The following is an 18,040-nucleotide window of genomic DNA, read 5'->3' on the forward strand; positions in this document are numbered from 1 at the left end:
GATTCAGGTTTTCGTTAATTGGTTGCTCTGAATTATTTGCATTCTGCTGAGCTTCTCTTTCTCGCTTTGCTTTTAATGTGCGGCACTCTTGGACGGTGTGTCCTGGTTTTTTGCAATAATTGCAAGAGGTGGATACTTTGTTAACGGAAGATGAGTGACTCTGAGTCCGTTTTGCGTTGCTAAGTCGCGCGTAGCACTTTTCGGCTACATGTCCTTTCCTATCGCAGCGTTTGCAATGGAGGTGCGAATTATTCCGTTGTCCGGAGGATCGTTGTTGTCCTTGGTTATCGCGTCTGCCATGGGTCGAGCCCTGTTGAGTTCTGTACTCTTCGTCGGAGCGAGTCAAGGATTCACGATCGATTGCGATAGCAATTGATTCTCTTAGAGTTGCACGTTCACAAGATGCTACCATAACTTGGAGTTTAAAATTCAATCCTTTTATGAATTGATGTTTCGCTTGTTGCGTTAACAATTCTTCTATGGCTTCGTTTTTAGCCGGGTCATTTGCTGGCGTGATGCATCTTTCTTTCAAACCTGATAATATGTCTTCTAGTCGAGAAGCATAGGATCGTACCGATTCATCTTTTCCTTGTCGGCATCGATTTAAACTATTTTGAAGGGTCGCGGTAGACCGTCGGGGTTTGAATGCTTCTTCTAATTCTCGTATTAGTTGCTCGATATTTTCGATTACTTTGTGCTTAGTTTCGGTATAAGCTTTGCCTCTTAGTATAGTGAATCTAACCTGCCGTAGAAATTCGTCTCTATCTAACGGGTGTAGATTTTGGTTTGCCATAATTATGGAATTCACAAACGGTTCTAGCTCGTCTGGGTCTCCTTTATACTTTGGAATTCTTCCAAGAGTTACGTGTAGGGAAGCATATCCGTGGTGAGGTTCTTCTTCTTCCTCATCGTCTAGATCTGGCACGTATCGAGGTCTTTCGCATGGAGTCACATACGATGTTCTTTGTGTCGGTCTTGCCGTGGAGGTCCTCGAGGGGAACCTATTAAAATTTTGTCGTAACCTGGAGAGTTCGTCTCTCAGTCTCGCGTTTTCTTCTTCCATTATGCTAATATCGCGGGGCCTTATGCTGTGGTGTAATCTTCTAATTTCAGCATCTATGGCGCTAGGAGGTACGCTTTCGTCAAGTGGAATCGTGTTTGTTGGTGCGTCTTCTATTCTGACAGGGGGACGTTCCGCGGTGTAACTATGGTCTAAATCTGGGGCGTCGTTATTCGCGTTGCCACGGTGAGCCATAGTTAGTCTATTCCGTCTTCGCGTATTTACGTTTCGAAATGGGGTTCCTTCGTCGGTTTCCCTAAGAGTACGCAAAGTTCTATTCCCTAATTGAGAGATGCAACTGTCTATCTCTCGGGAGATTGAAACACGATTTGGTCGAGGTACGCTATGTGTCGCGGGAGTTAGACTGGGTTCAGTTTGAGTTCGGTCTAAATTATCGGGATTACGGTACATGGAAAAAATTTAGTACTACGAACGCTATGGGCTCGCGGTTACAATGTTCACAAATAAAATTGCTACTGATATGATTGGTACCGTACTCACCAAAAGCTCATTTTCACTGGTTGGCTGGCTGCAAGTTCTGCTGGTTTCCAGTCGTTGATTTCTTGTAGTCGTGAGGTAGTATGCGGGGTGAACCTCGAAGTTGTGGGTTTGTCGCTCCGTTGCTGAGAAAGGCGAAGTTGGCGGATGTCTCGTCGATCGTCCACGTCGGTTCGTCCTTGTAGAGGTTGGTCGATCGAAGAAATAGAATTTTCTTGATTTTCCTTGGGATGAAGATTTATGTAGGTTTGATCTTCACCAGTCAACGGATCCCACCGCTGCCACCAGTTTGTTGTGGTTCAATCGCTGATTCACGACAAACTCGAAATTCTTTTGTATAATAAAGTTTATTGACGTTTGATTTACAATGTTTCTTTTTATACAAATTGATAACCAGAGCTATGAGCTAGATAATTATAGTTTTAAGAGACAAAGGAATGCCTGGTTAAGTTTAAGAGATAAGAGGACTGAAGGTCCTAGGAGACTCGACTGGTTCCTTCTAGCTTTTGACTCGAACTGATTTTTGGGGCTGCACGTTTGGGGCTCCTACCCTCAAAGTGCAGCGTCAAACATCACCTTATATGGTAACATTTGCGGGTCCCAATGGTCAAATGCGTCATTGTTCTAGAACATTCGACTGCCGTCGAAGTGCATTTTGCCACGTGTCGGGACTTAGCCTTGGCGACTGTGTGAACGAGCTGCGTCTGGCGCTTCGTATTACATTTAGGAATTTGTCGCTTTTAGGAGTATCTCTCCTTTACAATGAGGCTATTGATATTTTAATATAATCATGATAGATTTAGAGTTATTAATTATATCTTTAAATGATAATAATATTAATAATATTAATTATATAGTGCTTATAATAGCAATGAGTTATGTATGTTTATTCTATGTACATAACAGTACCATGTGAACCGTTTGTAATGTATGAAGACAATCAGTCCTGTATAAAGCTTTTGACGAAGCACGAACACAAAAGGCTAAAACATATAGACATAAAATATAATTTTATAAAAGATTTAGTTGAAAATAAAATAATGAACGTCAGATATGTTCCAACAGAAAATCAGTTGGCTGATGTCATGACTAAGGGGTTAACAGGTGAAAGATTTGTCAAATTGCGAACAGAAATGGGTGTAATTATGATGAATACCGAATGCATAAAGTTAGTATAAAGTATCTATGAAACACTTAGTTTGTACTTGTAGACAGATTGTAGGGGAGTGTTGAAAGAGCAATCTATTTAAGTACAAGGTCTATCGAGTAGATGGCGTGAGCGGCTTCTTCTTTCTTGACAGAGGAGACCTCTAGCGTAAAAGTATTACTCAAGAAGACAAAACGGTACGAGTAATTATCAGTCCGATAAAACTGTTCGGTTCCTAATTTTGTGAACATTCAACATATAATAAAGATTTCTTTTCTATTTACTTTCTACGAGTTACTCAGTTATTTATTTATTTGAACAAGAGAAATGCCATACAATTATTATCAAGAAATACTTCATCTTTACCTTCGTCAGTTCTTGTTACTTTTCCTTCTATGTAGAGAAAACTTTGACTTGGTAATATATATAGATCTTGAGGTTGGATTGGAATTTTAATTTCATCATTGTTTCTCAAATTTGTATTGGTATAAGGATTATATCCATGAATTTCAATTTTTGTTATTCGATTGTCCAACACGGGTGATTCTTGAATGTCTAGTATGTCTATCATTTTTCACAATGTAACCTAATGATTGTAGAAATTTAATATTTGATAGATTTAAACCTCTTCTACTACGTTGTACTTCCGATTCACGAGTTGCTCCAGGAATGAGAGTTGAAAAATGTTGTTTTTGATTATATATAAGCATTTTACTTATGCTTCTTTTTAATATGTAATCGAACAGTAATTTCTTCACCACGAAAATTAACTAAATTATCATTTTGATCCAAAATACGTATAATCAAATGGTTTATAATTTTTTTAGTTACCGGGAGATATATTACATTTGGTGGTACCTCAACAATTTTATACCCAGGTGGTACAATTGGTGCAAATTCATGAATTGTGTGCACTAATGATCCGTTGCTATAGGCTCCTGTTGTAATACTACAGCTTATTCGCAAAATGTTCACTTTATTAACGTTAGTAGGAAAGTCTGATTTATGCTATTTGTTTGCCAAAATAGTACGTTTAGTAAATCCAAGTAAAGATCCGATACTGTTGGATTTTTCAAAATGTATATCATAACTGCAGAAGATTTCACTTTTTAAAGTTGTATTATTACCACGTATTGTAATTGGATAATTCTCAATATTGTCTGGATTTACCTCATTTGCTGACAGTGATTCACGTAAAAAATCATTCAATGCTTCTATTTCGTAAGAACCATGAGGAATATCTATATTCAAATTATCGAAATAAAATTTATCGTTAGTTGCGTCAATATTTGGTATAAAATTAAAAGCTTCAAAACTAATTAAACCAAGTTCATAATCTTCATCATTTTCCAATTCAATAGATGGAAAATAATATGATTCTAGTTGTGAGTTTGTATCGTTTAATGTTAACGTTATGGACATTATAAAGAGACTGAAGAAATATATTATGATAGTTTTATATATTTTCACGAAGAAACTTAATACAAAGATGACCACAATTTTTTTCAGAATAATGCTGATATTGTTTATAATTATATACAATTTTTGTATTTTCACCAAAATGATCTATTAATTCTTTCGGTGATTTTAAATTTCCAAACGAAAAAAAATATTTAATATTATCTCCATTTTTTATATATGCAACCCAATGAGTACCAGATCCTTCTTTATTATCCAAATTTACAAATGCACATTCTTTCTTATGAATTTTTTTAGGTAGATTTGTACGCATATAAACACCTCGAAATCCTGGTAAATTTTTTAACATTTTCTCGAGATATATATTGGTTGTTATGTCATTTATTTTTTTTTCTTCTTTCTCTGTTTTTTTATTTGTTTTCTTAATCCACGACCTCTCTTATAAGGAGCCAAATAAAGGCCTTGTCCTTCAATTGATTTATTATGACGCTTTAATTCTTCCAATCGTTTTCGTGCTGCATTAGCACCATTCACTGCTTTACTAATACTAGCAGCACCACCAGCCAATTATCCAACATCTGAAAGACTTGCTAAAATAGGTGCTAAAAATGGTAAAAATCCTCCTCGTTTTGCACTTGGAATAATTCTCTTCTTTCTCTTCCTCTTTACAACACCCATACCAAATTTTCTTTTTGTTTTCATTGCTCCACAGACAGCTAAAGCAGCTGCACGTTCTGAAAATTTAGCGTCTTTAGCAGTTATACATTTTTTTGCACTTTCAGCAAGAATTCGATCAGCTTCGTGTCGCTCTTTCAGATCACTGTTTTTTGAATATGCAATCCCACAAAAAACAGACTTCGCCTGTAAAAAAAGGCGGCAAGTACATAAACCATTTAGCATAAATAATATAGTAAAATTATCCAATTAAAAAAGTAGTGAAATCCAAATATTAGGCAAGTGTATTTTTTCACCTTAGCAAAAGTTAAATATTTGAAAAAAAAAAGGAACAACAAAGTTACTTGCCGGGCCCGTAATGTCCATGCACAGTGAGAAATTGAATCGTGTGTGAGATTCAGCTATAGCGTAGTACAACAAATTTCATGTTAAAATACAGAGTGAAGTTAGCCGAACCACAGACGATTCTATTTCTTACTGTGCATGGACATTACGGGCCCGGCAAGTAACTTTGTTGTTCCTTTTTTTTTTTTCAAAAATTTAACTTTTGCTAAGGTGAAAAAATACACTTGCCTAATATTTGGATTTCACTACTTTTTTTAATTGGATAATTTTACTATATTATTTATGCTAAATGATTTATGTACTTGCCGCCTTTTTTTACAGGCGAAGTCTGTTTTTTGTGGGATTTCATAACCGTTTTGTAAGAGTATAATATTTAAAAAATTAAATAATTCTTTTAATTTTTCTACAGAATTTAAAGAAAATTTCCACACTTCTCATTTTTTGAAACAACAGCGCTTAACTAATAAAATAATATATATTAACTTTGAAAAAATATCATAGTCAACACATTGATTTTATTGATATTTGTAATGCATTCTGCATAAATGAACTTCATAATTAATGCCCCGGCTACTTGTTTAATGTTTTCAGTTTCACTATAATAAAAGTTTGATTAAATTTTTCATAATCAATAAACATATTTTCAACATATAAAAATAATTAAGTAAAATGTATGTTTTAATTAATTTACATTTTCTGTTTATCAACATTTGACTTTTACCACCATCTGACCTTGCCAGACTTCACTAGTTTCATCAACTACTTGAGTTGATATTGGGGCAAGACTGGACAAACAATTCGCAAAGCATTAAATAAACTACAATCAAGCATATAATTAAAGCTGACATTGTCGTTTTGCATACCACATTTCTTTTTAGCACCAATTACTGTCACATTTGTGCTGCTAATTCTTAACAAAGGTATAACCTATCGGACAGATGAAACCCACATCAGTTTAAAGAGAAGAAACTAAAAATGTATTTTGTTAATGATTTCAATACCTGGAAGTTTAGCATATGGTTTTCAAATACTTTAATAATTTCTTGCAATTAATATGCTCTTGATAATCACCGATGCATATAAATGTTGAAAGTATACTTCTCCTTGGCACAGTGTTGAAAATGAATCTTACTTCATCCAGTTAGCTCTATCCTCAGCAATGACTCAATCCACATAGTTTCATCCTCAGTATGATATAACCTATCGGACAATTGAAATCCATATCAGTTTAAAGAAAAGAAACAGTTAAACATGTATTTTGTTAATGATTTCAATACCTGGAAGTTTAACATATGATTTTCAAATACCTTAACAATTTCTTGCAATCCTGATAATCACTGATGCACATAAATGTTGATAGTATACTTCTCCTTGGCACAGTGTTGAAAATATATAAATATTAATCTTACTTCATCCAATCAACTCTATTCACCCCCAGTATGATAACCTATCGGACAGTTGAAATCCACATCAATTTAAGGAATAGAAAGAGTTAAATATGTATTTTGTTAATGATTTCAATACTTGGAAGTTTAGCAATATGGTTTTCAAATACCTTAACAATTTCTTGCAATTTATATATACTCTGGATAATCACCGATGCACATAAATGTTGACAGTATACTTCTTCTTGGCAGTGTTAAAAATATATAAATATTAATCTTACTTCATCCAGTCAGCTCTATCCTCCGCAACTCAATCCACGTAGTTTCTTCCTCAGCAATCAAGAGACACTGTGTATATTATATTTTAATCTTTCACTCCACACAGCTTGACCCTTAGCAGTCAGATAATAAACACATCACTATTTAATCTGCAATAAAATCACACAAAGTACCAGAAAATATATTACATTTTGTATCATAAAATTTATTTTTATACTTATCTAATCTGTTGATTCCTTTATGTAATTAAAAATCCTTTTAATGAGTATAACCTCATCAAATTTAAATAAGAACAGCCTAATCATGTTTTTTCATTTATTTATTTCATAATTAGGTTCAAATTTTTTTAAGGTTAATACATTCAATCTTGAAGCTTAACCTGATTTACCGTAATAAACGAAGTAAAACATATATCTAGGAGATACACACAGACACACTGTTTACGATCGTGTGCAACTATATTTACGTTTACGTCTACTGACGTCACTAAACCTACGTTAAGCAGCCAACTTCAGCCCGAGACATATACTCTGGCTGGAGAAGAAGAAGAAGAAGAAGATTATGAAGGAGAAAAATCTCAATTTTCGATATATATATATATATATATATAGCTAACTCAGTATGAGATCTCTGGATTGCATGAACCGTTTTTAATGTTCATGGTCTTAAATGAAAGCTTGTTCCAAACTAGTTTAAGGAAAGCTTTACTTAAATCATGACAGTGGATCATTCACGGAAATAAATCGGTTTGAAAATTGAGGCGGCCAAACCTACTGTATAAGTTAACGGTAGTGCTCGGCGGTATAGACATGTCATTATCTACTTTTATATGTACTTGCCGTGGAGACACTACAGTGTCTCTTGATGTCATGCTCTTTACAAGCAGCATCAAGTTGATTAACACCACTGTCTCCTCTTGTCAATCTTTTGTTTAAATGTGTACCTGGTGCACAAAATTGATACCCAGGTATACGTATTTCAAATGGAAGAGCATTAATAACACTGTTAACTAGTACCTCTACCTCTTTTTCCTTTTGTTTTAAAATTTGACATTCACGACAATCTTTTACAGCTGGTGTAGGACCATCAATATGACTTCGTGACCACGGTTGATTATAATGTTTTGTACACGAACGACATTCTATAATTTGTAACGTTATTCCCGTCAGTGTGAGGCGCCACTCACTCTACGGGTTTTCCCATTACCTTCGCCCGTCCTTTTCTATCGGTATCAGGGCGCCAGTTGGTCAGTTGGGTGGCCAAAAACCCTACGTTATCATTTGAGTCTTTCGACTCCATTCTCTATGCATCTTATACGGCCCTGCGGCCATGCATTTGGACGGTAGCGGTAGCCAGGGTCGCTCAGTATGGTAGGTCGTGGAGAGAGGGGAGGGTTCCTTGCGGAAGTCCGAGTCTCGCAGACTTATCTGCTGAGGGGCATACATTTATCCCCCTCATCACCCACACACAGGTGGTAGTGAGGAGTGCGGGAACATGCGGTATCATCATTGCCAAGCATAGAGTTTTCCAGGAGCGGACCACTACGGAGGCAATGTTCGCGGCCCGTCCAGCCATAGCGCAAGCCTATGGAATTACGGAGGGCACCGGGACACATTCCAATGGGCTAACTACGCTCCTGCACAACCCGCTATGCATTGGCCGGTATCCAATCGTGACGTACGTGCAATCTGGCCTATAGAACACGCTTCACGTACGCGAACCGACCCATGACTGTCTGAGTGCCGCGTCACCCGCTCACCAGCACACACGGACACATCAGCACAGTCCCATGGTCGCGTTCCGACTGCCTGCTATGGCAGTCTGCGCACGACATTCACGCAGCTTACTTGAAGTGCGTATCTCGGTTTCAAGCCAGACTCGATGTTCTTTTTCCCCCCCTCGTGGGGACTTATAGACACGGCCATTCTTTTAAGACTCCCCGAAGCCGCTTCTCCTTATCTAAGGTTGCCTGGGTTGTTTGGCATGGCCCTGCCTTACTTCTCAGGACAACCTGGACATCGTTTCCTGGAGCGCCGGTCTTTTCATCCGGGCCTCTGCCTGTCAACGGGGTCTATCCTTGACGTTAGCTATAATCCACTCGTGAGCCTATTTTTCGAGTCGGTAACGTAGGGATTAATAATATCTATTGTTCGGTAGCTTTTATAATTTTTATTCGGTATCTCGCATACGTAACGGAGAACTTCGTTACAAATTTCATCATCATATTTTATATGGTCAGGTAATCGATTCCACAAATATTTTATTTCATGTGAATAATATTTTGTAAGAATCACCTTTGGTACATACTTTAATTCCACTTCTGTCAAATCACCAATACGAGAATCAATCACTATTATGATCATGATTTAAACTGACTGACTCACTCTCTTGAGTGCATTCTCTATATATACCCCTCAACTAACCTTGAATTGTAGTATAAAGTAAAAATGAATTTTATAAAGCAAAATCTACGAATACCAGTTTATAATTTAGATAATAAATATTCAACAAGTGCAGAAGAACAACGAAGACATGGAATATTATTACCTAATACTATCAGAGCATTAGTATGTGGTCCATCAAATTGTGGTAAAACTAATGCAGTTCTTGCACTTCTTCTCAGTCCTCACGGATTACGCTTTGAGCATGTGTATGTTTATTCTAAATCATTAAATCAACCAAAATATTGTTTCATACAAAATGTTTTTAATAATCTAAAAGATATAATTAATTATTATACTTTTACCAACAATATAGATGTTATTCCTGTTAATGATAGTATGCAAAATTCTATTTTTATCTTTGACGATGTAGCCTGTGATAACCAATCAATAATTCGGAAATATTTTTCGATGGGTAGACATTCTCAAATTGATTGTTTTTATCTTTGTCAGACTTATGCTAAAATTCCTAAACATTTAATTCGTGACAATGCAAATTTTATACTAATATTCAATCAGGATAATACAAATTTACGTCATATTTATAATGAACATGTAAATAATGATATGTCGTTTGAAAATTTTTGTGATTTATGCTGAATATGTTGGAAACCAAAATGTGGATTTTTGGTAATTGACAAGGATAGTCAATTCAATAGTGGAAGATATCGTAAAGGTTTTGATGAATTTATAATTATCAAATAAAAAATGGAGAGAGAGAGAGAGAATAGAGAGTGTCACATGACAAAAATATTAAAACGTACATGATGTGGTTAATTGAAGTTAGTTATATTGTATGTGGCAAAGACAACACATCATGGAAAAACAAACCAATAAAAGTGGTAGTGAAAATATGAGAAGTTTAAAACAGGTAGAGAAAGTGAATAAAGCAATTGTTAATGCTAGTAAATCAATACGAAAAAAACATCGAGCACTGAAGATGGGTCAACAAGAAGATAGGATGAAAGTTATTAAAAGTTTAGAACCTATTATTCAACCACTACAGAAAATAGTTAATACAACAGATGAAGATAAAATATTAATGAAAATGGAACCGAGAAAAAAAATACGTTTATTAAAGAGAATCCATTCGGAAACATCTACTCCAATAAAAGACGGTCCGTTGAAGAGGATTCATCCGGAGTCATCTACTCCAATAAAGGAAGTTCCGTTGAAAAAAATACGTGAAATTAATTTTAATTCAGAAGAAATAAATACAAATCGTCATACTTCAGCAAATAACTCAATTGAATTAAATCGAAATTTACATGATATATCTCCTACAAATGATAATATAATTAATTTAAATGAAAGTTTTAACAATCAAACGATTGAAGAAGAAACATCATTGCCCATGGAATATATATCAATGGATGAATTACCTGTTTCAAAACAATATGCTACAATACAATCAGCTTATGCAAGAGAACTGCTTCTAGGACAATATGAAACAATTGATGATGTTTTTGGTATATACACCGATCCTCGTGATAATAAATTATATTTGGGAAATAAAATCTTTTATATTGATTCTAATGATGTTATAACAGTAGGTGAAAAAAGGTATCAAGGTACTAAAGGATTATTTGAACTTTTGTTAATAAAAAAACCTAATGAGACACTCTATAACGATGAAGATTTAAAACAATATAAAGATATATTACAGTATACAAGTGCACATAGACGAGGTCATATACCCGGTGAACACATTAAAAGTAGTAGAGGAGATAAATATATGTTTATTATAAAACCACTCTTTTCTAAAATAAAAAGTCAAGGTTTATAGGTTACTTCTCCCAGTATGCTGCTCAATAGAAACAATAACATTGATTATGTTCATTGGGATGATCCTAATGAACTTGTTGATCGACTACGATTACTCATTGCATCACAAACTGCAGGAAACAATTCACATCAAAATGAAATAATATCTATTATTGAGGAGCTTAAAGAGGCTGGATTTATAATAAATTAAAATAATTTTTACATTTTCAATCATTATCACGATGACCATCGATGTGTTTGGTAAATCTCTAAATGAACGATACCGTTATCGTTCAGTGTCAAGAAAAAGACCTAGAATAGATAATCCTATTGTAGGAACAGCAAATCAAAATGAATCTTTAAACATTAATGGAGGTGAATATGATGCACACAAAAGATGAATTATAAATTTAGGTGAACCATTAAACCATACAGATGCAGTGACCAAATCATATGTTGATACAGAAGTTAAAAAAAAAGAAAATAATGAAGATCCAACAAAAATTGATAGAGTATTTTTACAGAAGGAAATTTCAAATAATATTCAAAAAATTGATTTGGATACAAAAATAAAAGATTTCAATGAAAATTTGCAGAAAAAATTAGACGATTTTAATAAAATAACTACTAATGTACAATTACAGAATGATAAAGTAAAAAATGAAATAGAAGAACTAGATTTGAAAAATAAAACAAAACAATTTGAGAAAGATTTTGACAGGAAGAAGAGTGAAATTGAAAAAATGGAGAGTAATGTGAAATGGTTGAGTGATAGTGTTAAAAATGAAATTAAGAAATTAAATTTGGATGAGAAGAAGAAAAAATTCGAGGAGGATTTTGACAGGAAGAAGAGTGAAATTGAAAGGTTGGAAATTAATATGAAAACGTTAGGCGATAATATCAAGAGTGAAATTAAGAAATTAAATTTGCATGATAGAGTGAAGAAGTTTGAGGAGGATTTTAATAGGAAAAAGAGTGAAATTGAAAAATTGAAGAGTAGTGTAAAATCATTGAGCGAGAAGCTTCAAGATGAAATTAAAAACCTAAATTTAGAGAATAGAGGAAAAAGATTCGAGGAAGATTTTAACAATAGGAAGAGCGAAAATGAAAAATCGGAAAGTAATGTAAAATCACTGAGCGAGAGTGTTAAGAGTGAAATTAAAAATTTAAACTTGAACGATAAAAGGAAGAAATTTGAGGAGGATTTTAACGGGAAGAAAAATGAAATTGAAAAATTGGAAAATAGTGTAAAGTCATTGAGCGAAAAGCTTCAAGGTGACATTAAAAATTTGAATTTAGACGATAAGAGGAACAAATTTGAGGAAGATTTTAGCAAGAAGAAGAGTGAAATTGAAAGGTTGGAGAAAAGTGTGAAATTATTGAGCGAAAAGCTTCAAGGTGATATTAAAAATATGAATTGGGATGATAAGAGGAAAAAATTCGAGGAAGATATTGGTAGGAAGAAAAATGAAACTTGAGAAGTTGGAAAGTAGTGTGAAATCGTTGAGCGAGAATGTAAAGACTTAAATTAAGAAGTTGAATTTGAAGGATAGAATGAAAAAATTCGAGGACTTTGACAGAAAGAAGAGTGAAATTGAAAAATTAGAGAATAATGTTAAATATTTGAGTCAGAATGTTAAGGATGAAATTAAAAAAGTGGATTTAAGCAATCAAATTAATGAATTTAACAAATATTTTGAACAGAATAAAAATAAATTTGAAAATTTGGAAAATAAATTGAAAACTATAAACGATTATGTTAATAATGAAATAAAAAAAAACTTATTACATGATACTTTTAATAAGGATACAAATAAAAGTTTGAAAGATATTAATAAATTAAAAACTGACGTTAAAGCTCAAAATGATGATATCAAAGGTGAAATTAAGAAACAAATGGACTTTGGTGTAAGTATGACCCACAAAAAACAAGCTTTGCTTGTAAAAAAAGGACGGCAAGTACATAAGTCGTATCTAGTATGATTAATATATAGTAATATAAAATATTTTATTTAAAAAAAAGTAGTGAAATCCAAATGTTAGGCGAGTATAAATTTTTTCCATGGCGAAAATTGAAATTTAGAAAAAAGTAAATAGTAATACAAAAATTACTTGCCAGGCCCGTTGTATGCAATCGTATTAAATAGCCACATTTTTAACTTACGAGAAGCAATGCTTATATTGCAAGATAGCAACTTACACATGAATATTACGGGCCCGGCAAGTAATTTTTGTATTACTATTTACTTTTTTCTAAATTTCAATTTTCGCCATGGAAAAAATTTATACTTGCCTAACATTTGGATTTCACTACTTTTTTTTAATTAAAATATTTTATATTACTATATATTAATCATACTAGATACGACTTATGTACTTGCCGTCCTTTTTTTACAAGCAAAGCTTGTTTTTTGTGGGATCTTATAACGTTTTGTAAGAATATAGGAATTAAAACTAAAAATTGTTTTAACTAATTCAATCTAATAAAACATTTTCCAATGTTCTCATCGTTCCATAATGTAAAGCTTCAATTCGAGATATTAATTTATTAATCTATCAAATATAATACAAAATATTACAATGATGAGTTCTTATCATAATTACACTTTTAGAGGCATTTAACATAGGATTCAATGACTGTTTGAGTTATATTTTCAACATCATATACCCAATATCACATTAAAGCCTTTCGCTTTCAAAAATTTGTTTCTAAATTTACCTTTAAATCCACTTTTTTCTTAGGTGTTACTCTCACTATCATCTTTGCATTATGGCTCTTTCCCTGGTAAACTAGTGACATTTATATATTCTTTTCATTAATATAAACTGTAAAATATATACCAGTTAATGCAATGGAAGTCTATGTTTTTTAGGTATACTGCTTTCAGTTTCTTGAAGTTACACACTGTATGTTCTATTACATGTGAAATATTGAAATTATGAATTCCTTTCATATTTACACATTTACATGATTTTATTATAATTTTCATCAACTATGTTATTTCTAATTCCAAAGTTGTATGCCCAAAATCACCTGCAGGCACTTCACTCTCAAGGATTTTCTTATAAATTAACTCATATTTATCCATCACTTTTTTAGCTGTTAACCTCAACATCAACTTTGAATTATGGCACTTTCTCCAGCACACTAGTGCCATTTATATTTTCCTTTCATTAGTATAAACTAGGAAATACACCAATTTATACAATGGATGCCTCTCTTTATTAAATATACAGCTTTCAGTTTCCTAATTTTATTCACCATATGCCTGATCACATGTAAAATATTGCAATCATGAATTCTTTTCATATTTACACATCTACATAAATTTATTATAATTTTCATCAACTATGTGATTTCTAATTCCAAAGTTGTATGCCTAAAATCACCTGCAAACACTTCACTCTCAAGGATTTTCTTATAAATTAGCTCATATTTATCCATCATTTTCTTAGCTGTTACCGTCAATATCAACTTTGAATTATGGCACTTTCTCCAGCACACTAGTACCATTTATATTTTCCTTTCATTAATATAAACTAGGAAATACACCAATTTATACAATGGAAGCCACTCTTTTGTGGATATACTGCTTTCAGTTTCGCAAAGTTATTCACTGTAAATTCTATTGCTTGGAAAATATTAATATGATGACTTCTTTTCATTGTTTCATTTCTAGATGACGTTATCATTAAAATTATGATTTAATTGACTTATATATTTCAAAGGGTTTATGCCCAAAATCACCTGCAAGCCTTTCGCTATTAAAAATTGGCTTCCAAATTAATTTTTTAATTTCTCCACCTTTTCCTTAGGTTTAACTCTCAACATTAACTTTACATTATGGCTCTTTCTATGGTAAACTGGAATCATTTCTGACTTCTTGTATTAAATATTACAGCTTAACCCTGCACAATGACACAATAAACATGTTATTGTAAATCAATCTGAAATAAAATCTCACTAAGTACCAAAAGATATATTACATATTATATTATAAAAATCAATGTTATTCTTATAAAAAATTAAATTTGAATAATTTTTTTGGTAATAATAATAATTTCTTTCTATTCTGATTGGGGAAGCGTAGGTAAATATATGGTTTTAATACTTTTTTATATTATAATTGAATATTAAATAACGATTAGAAAATATTTATCTGCTTTTCTTTAATCGTAGTAATAAGAAAGATTTATTGTCTCCTGGAAAATTGTTTCTATATATGATATAACCTATCGGACAGTTGAAATCCATATGAGTTTAAAGAAAAGAAAAATTTAAACCTGAATTTTGTTATTGATTTCCATACCTGGATGTTTAGCATATGTTTAAACCTCATCCTTCTCTGTTTCATTTACAACCTTCGTTAATCTGCATTCTCCAATGACAGGGTATTTCCCAGAATTGTTATAGCATTTGGCACTGGTTGGCATCAAACTGCAAACTATGAAATAATGCCTATATATAACTTTGTTTTAATTAAACAAATTCTTTTTACAATGTACTTACTTTACATGAAAATGTTTATGTTTATAGCTATTGAGACACTACCGTGTGTCTTAATTATGAGTGAATGTAACAAGATTATCCTTATCTGTTTTATCTGCAATAACCTGCATTTTTGAATAACAGGGTATTTCAATAACCTTTGAAGTACATCTGGAAAGAGAGACTCAACAAAGTAATTGTTATATTTTAATACATGCTTGAGCTGAATTAAAAAATAAATAAATAAACAATTAATTTTTAATTACATACATTTTAAGCGGTTGAATGAGTTACACATACTTTACCATGTGATAATGAACAATTGGCTTATCTTTTTCTTTCGCTAGTAAATTGACATATCATTGAGTCATCAACAGTTAATCACATTTCAAACTACTGTTTCCATTGCTCAACCAGTACTCCGTAGTTGCATTAAACCAAAGCTCTGTTTTCCAGCAACACATGGCAGCACTATCTTCATTATCTATTTTATTATAAAAAGTAGTAATATCCACTGGAACTGTAACTGATTCCTCTTTAACTATGGTAGTACTTTTTGGTGCTTGCATTTTTCCAAGAATTGTTATAGCATTTGGTACTGGTCTGGCATCAAATTGCAAACTATGAAAGGATACCTTGTATATAACTTTGCTTTAATTAAACTAATTTTTTTCACAGTGTACTTACTTTTCTTTAAAACGTTTATGTTAATTGCTGTTGAAACACTACTATGTGTGTTGGTTATGAGTGAACGTAACAACCTCATCCTTCTGTTTCATTTACAATTTTCGTTAATCTACATTCTTCAATAACAGGGTATTTCCAAGAATTGTTAGAGCATTTGGCACTGGTATGACTTCAAATCAGAGGTGCATACAAGGAAAATATTTTATTTATATCCTGAAATAAAATCCCACAAAGTACCATAAAATATTAAATTTTAATATATTTTACAATGTTGTGTTACTTATCTGATTCTCCATCAGACTCCTTCATGTATTTATTCCTTTAGTTTGTTTAATTATCTACACTTTGAATTATATCATACTATTTTTATCCCAACAGAGTAATTTTGATTTTGACAGTTCTATCGAAATCGATCGCAATTTAGGGTTATGCCGGTATTGAATATAGCAGGTGAATATAGCAGCCAACTTCAGCCCGAGACATACAGAGAAAAGGGAGAAGAATTTCAACTTCGGCATATATATAGCTAACAGAGTATGAGATCTCTGGATTGCGTGAACCGATTTTAATGTTTATGGGCTCAAATGAAAGCTCGTTCAAAACCATTTTAAGAAAAGCTTTGCTTAAATCATGATAGTGGATTATTCACAAAGAAAAATCGGTTTGAAAATTAGGACAGCCAAACTTGCTGTATAAGAGAGTAGTGCCTCGACGGCCGTATATACATGTCATTATCTACTTTTTTCTGTACTTGCCGTCGAGACACTACCGTGTCTCTTGATAAATACATTAGCCGAGGAAATTAAACGAATGAAAGCCCAAAAAAACCTTACTATAAAACCTAACTTCCCACCAATTCCTACAGTACCTTCAGTTACTCCAGAGAATGAACCTGGTAATTTTGAAGAATTATTGAAAAAATTACACGAACTGTTGGATAAGGGAAAACAGAAATGAGTAAAGAAAAAAAACAACTTGTTGATGAATTACATGCTCCAGCACGAAAAAATTTTATTAGAAGACGAGTTATTGTTCATGGATATGACGATTTGTGGCAAGCTGATTTAGTGGATATGCGATTGTATTCAAAAATTAATAAAAATCATCAATATATATTGACAATTATCGATGTATTTTCAAAATATGCTTGGGCTATACCAATTAAAACTAAAAGTGGGAAAAATGTTACTCATGCATTTTCCAAAGTTTTAGAAGAGAGAAAACCAAAAAATTTGCAAACTGACGATGGAATAGAATTTTACAATACAAATTTTCAGCAACTAATGAAACATCATGGAATTAATCATTATTCAACGTATAGTATACTTAAAGCATCAGTAGTTGAACATTTCAATAGAACATTGAAGAGCAGTATGTGGAAAATGTTTACGCTTAATGGAAATTATCAATGGCTGAACATACTGTCAAATCTAGTTAAAGATTACAACAATCGTAAGCATAGAACTATTGGTATGTCTCCACAAAGTGTAACAATTGAACGAGAAAAAGATTTATTGAAAAATGTGTATAATTTCATAAAAATAGCTGCACAGGCAAAGTATAAAGTTGGCGATGCTGTTCGTATAAATAAATATAAACATTTATTTAATAAGAGTAATACACCGAATTGGACAACAGAAGTATTTAGAATAGAAAAAGTTCAAAGAACAAATCCAATAACATATTTATTAAAGGATTCTACTGGTCAATCAATAGCAAGTGGATTTTACGAGTATGAACTACATAGTGTTGCAAATCCTGATGTATACTTAGTAGAAAAAGTATTACGGAAAAAAGGAAATAAAGATTTTGTAAAATGGTTAGGACTAAATTCAAACCATAATTCGTGGA

The 18,040-nt window shown here is 32.6% G+C and overlaps 1 protein-coding gene across 1 annotated transcript in view; it reads left to right on the forward strand.

Moving 5' to 3' along the window:
• LOC136774330 (diacylglycerol kinase theta) overlaps positions 1-18,040 on the forward strand; it is a 2,104,019-nt gene that overhangs the window by 1,084,210 nt on the left and 1,001,769 nt on the right. The gene's annotated exons all lie outside the window — the stretch shown is intronic.

The sequence above is a fragment of the Prorops nasuta genome, unplaced genomic scaffold, assembly GCF_024137725.1.
Source record: "Prorops nasuta isolate Cenicafe-Biocafe unplaced genomic scaffold, Cenicafe_Pnas_1.2 PNAS00001, whole genome shotgun sequence".
NCBI lineage: Eukaryota > Metazoa > Arthropoda > Insecta > Hymenoptera > Bethylidae > Prorops > Prorops nasuta.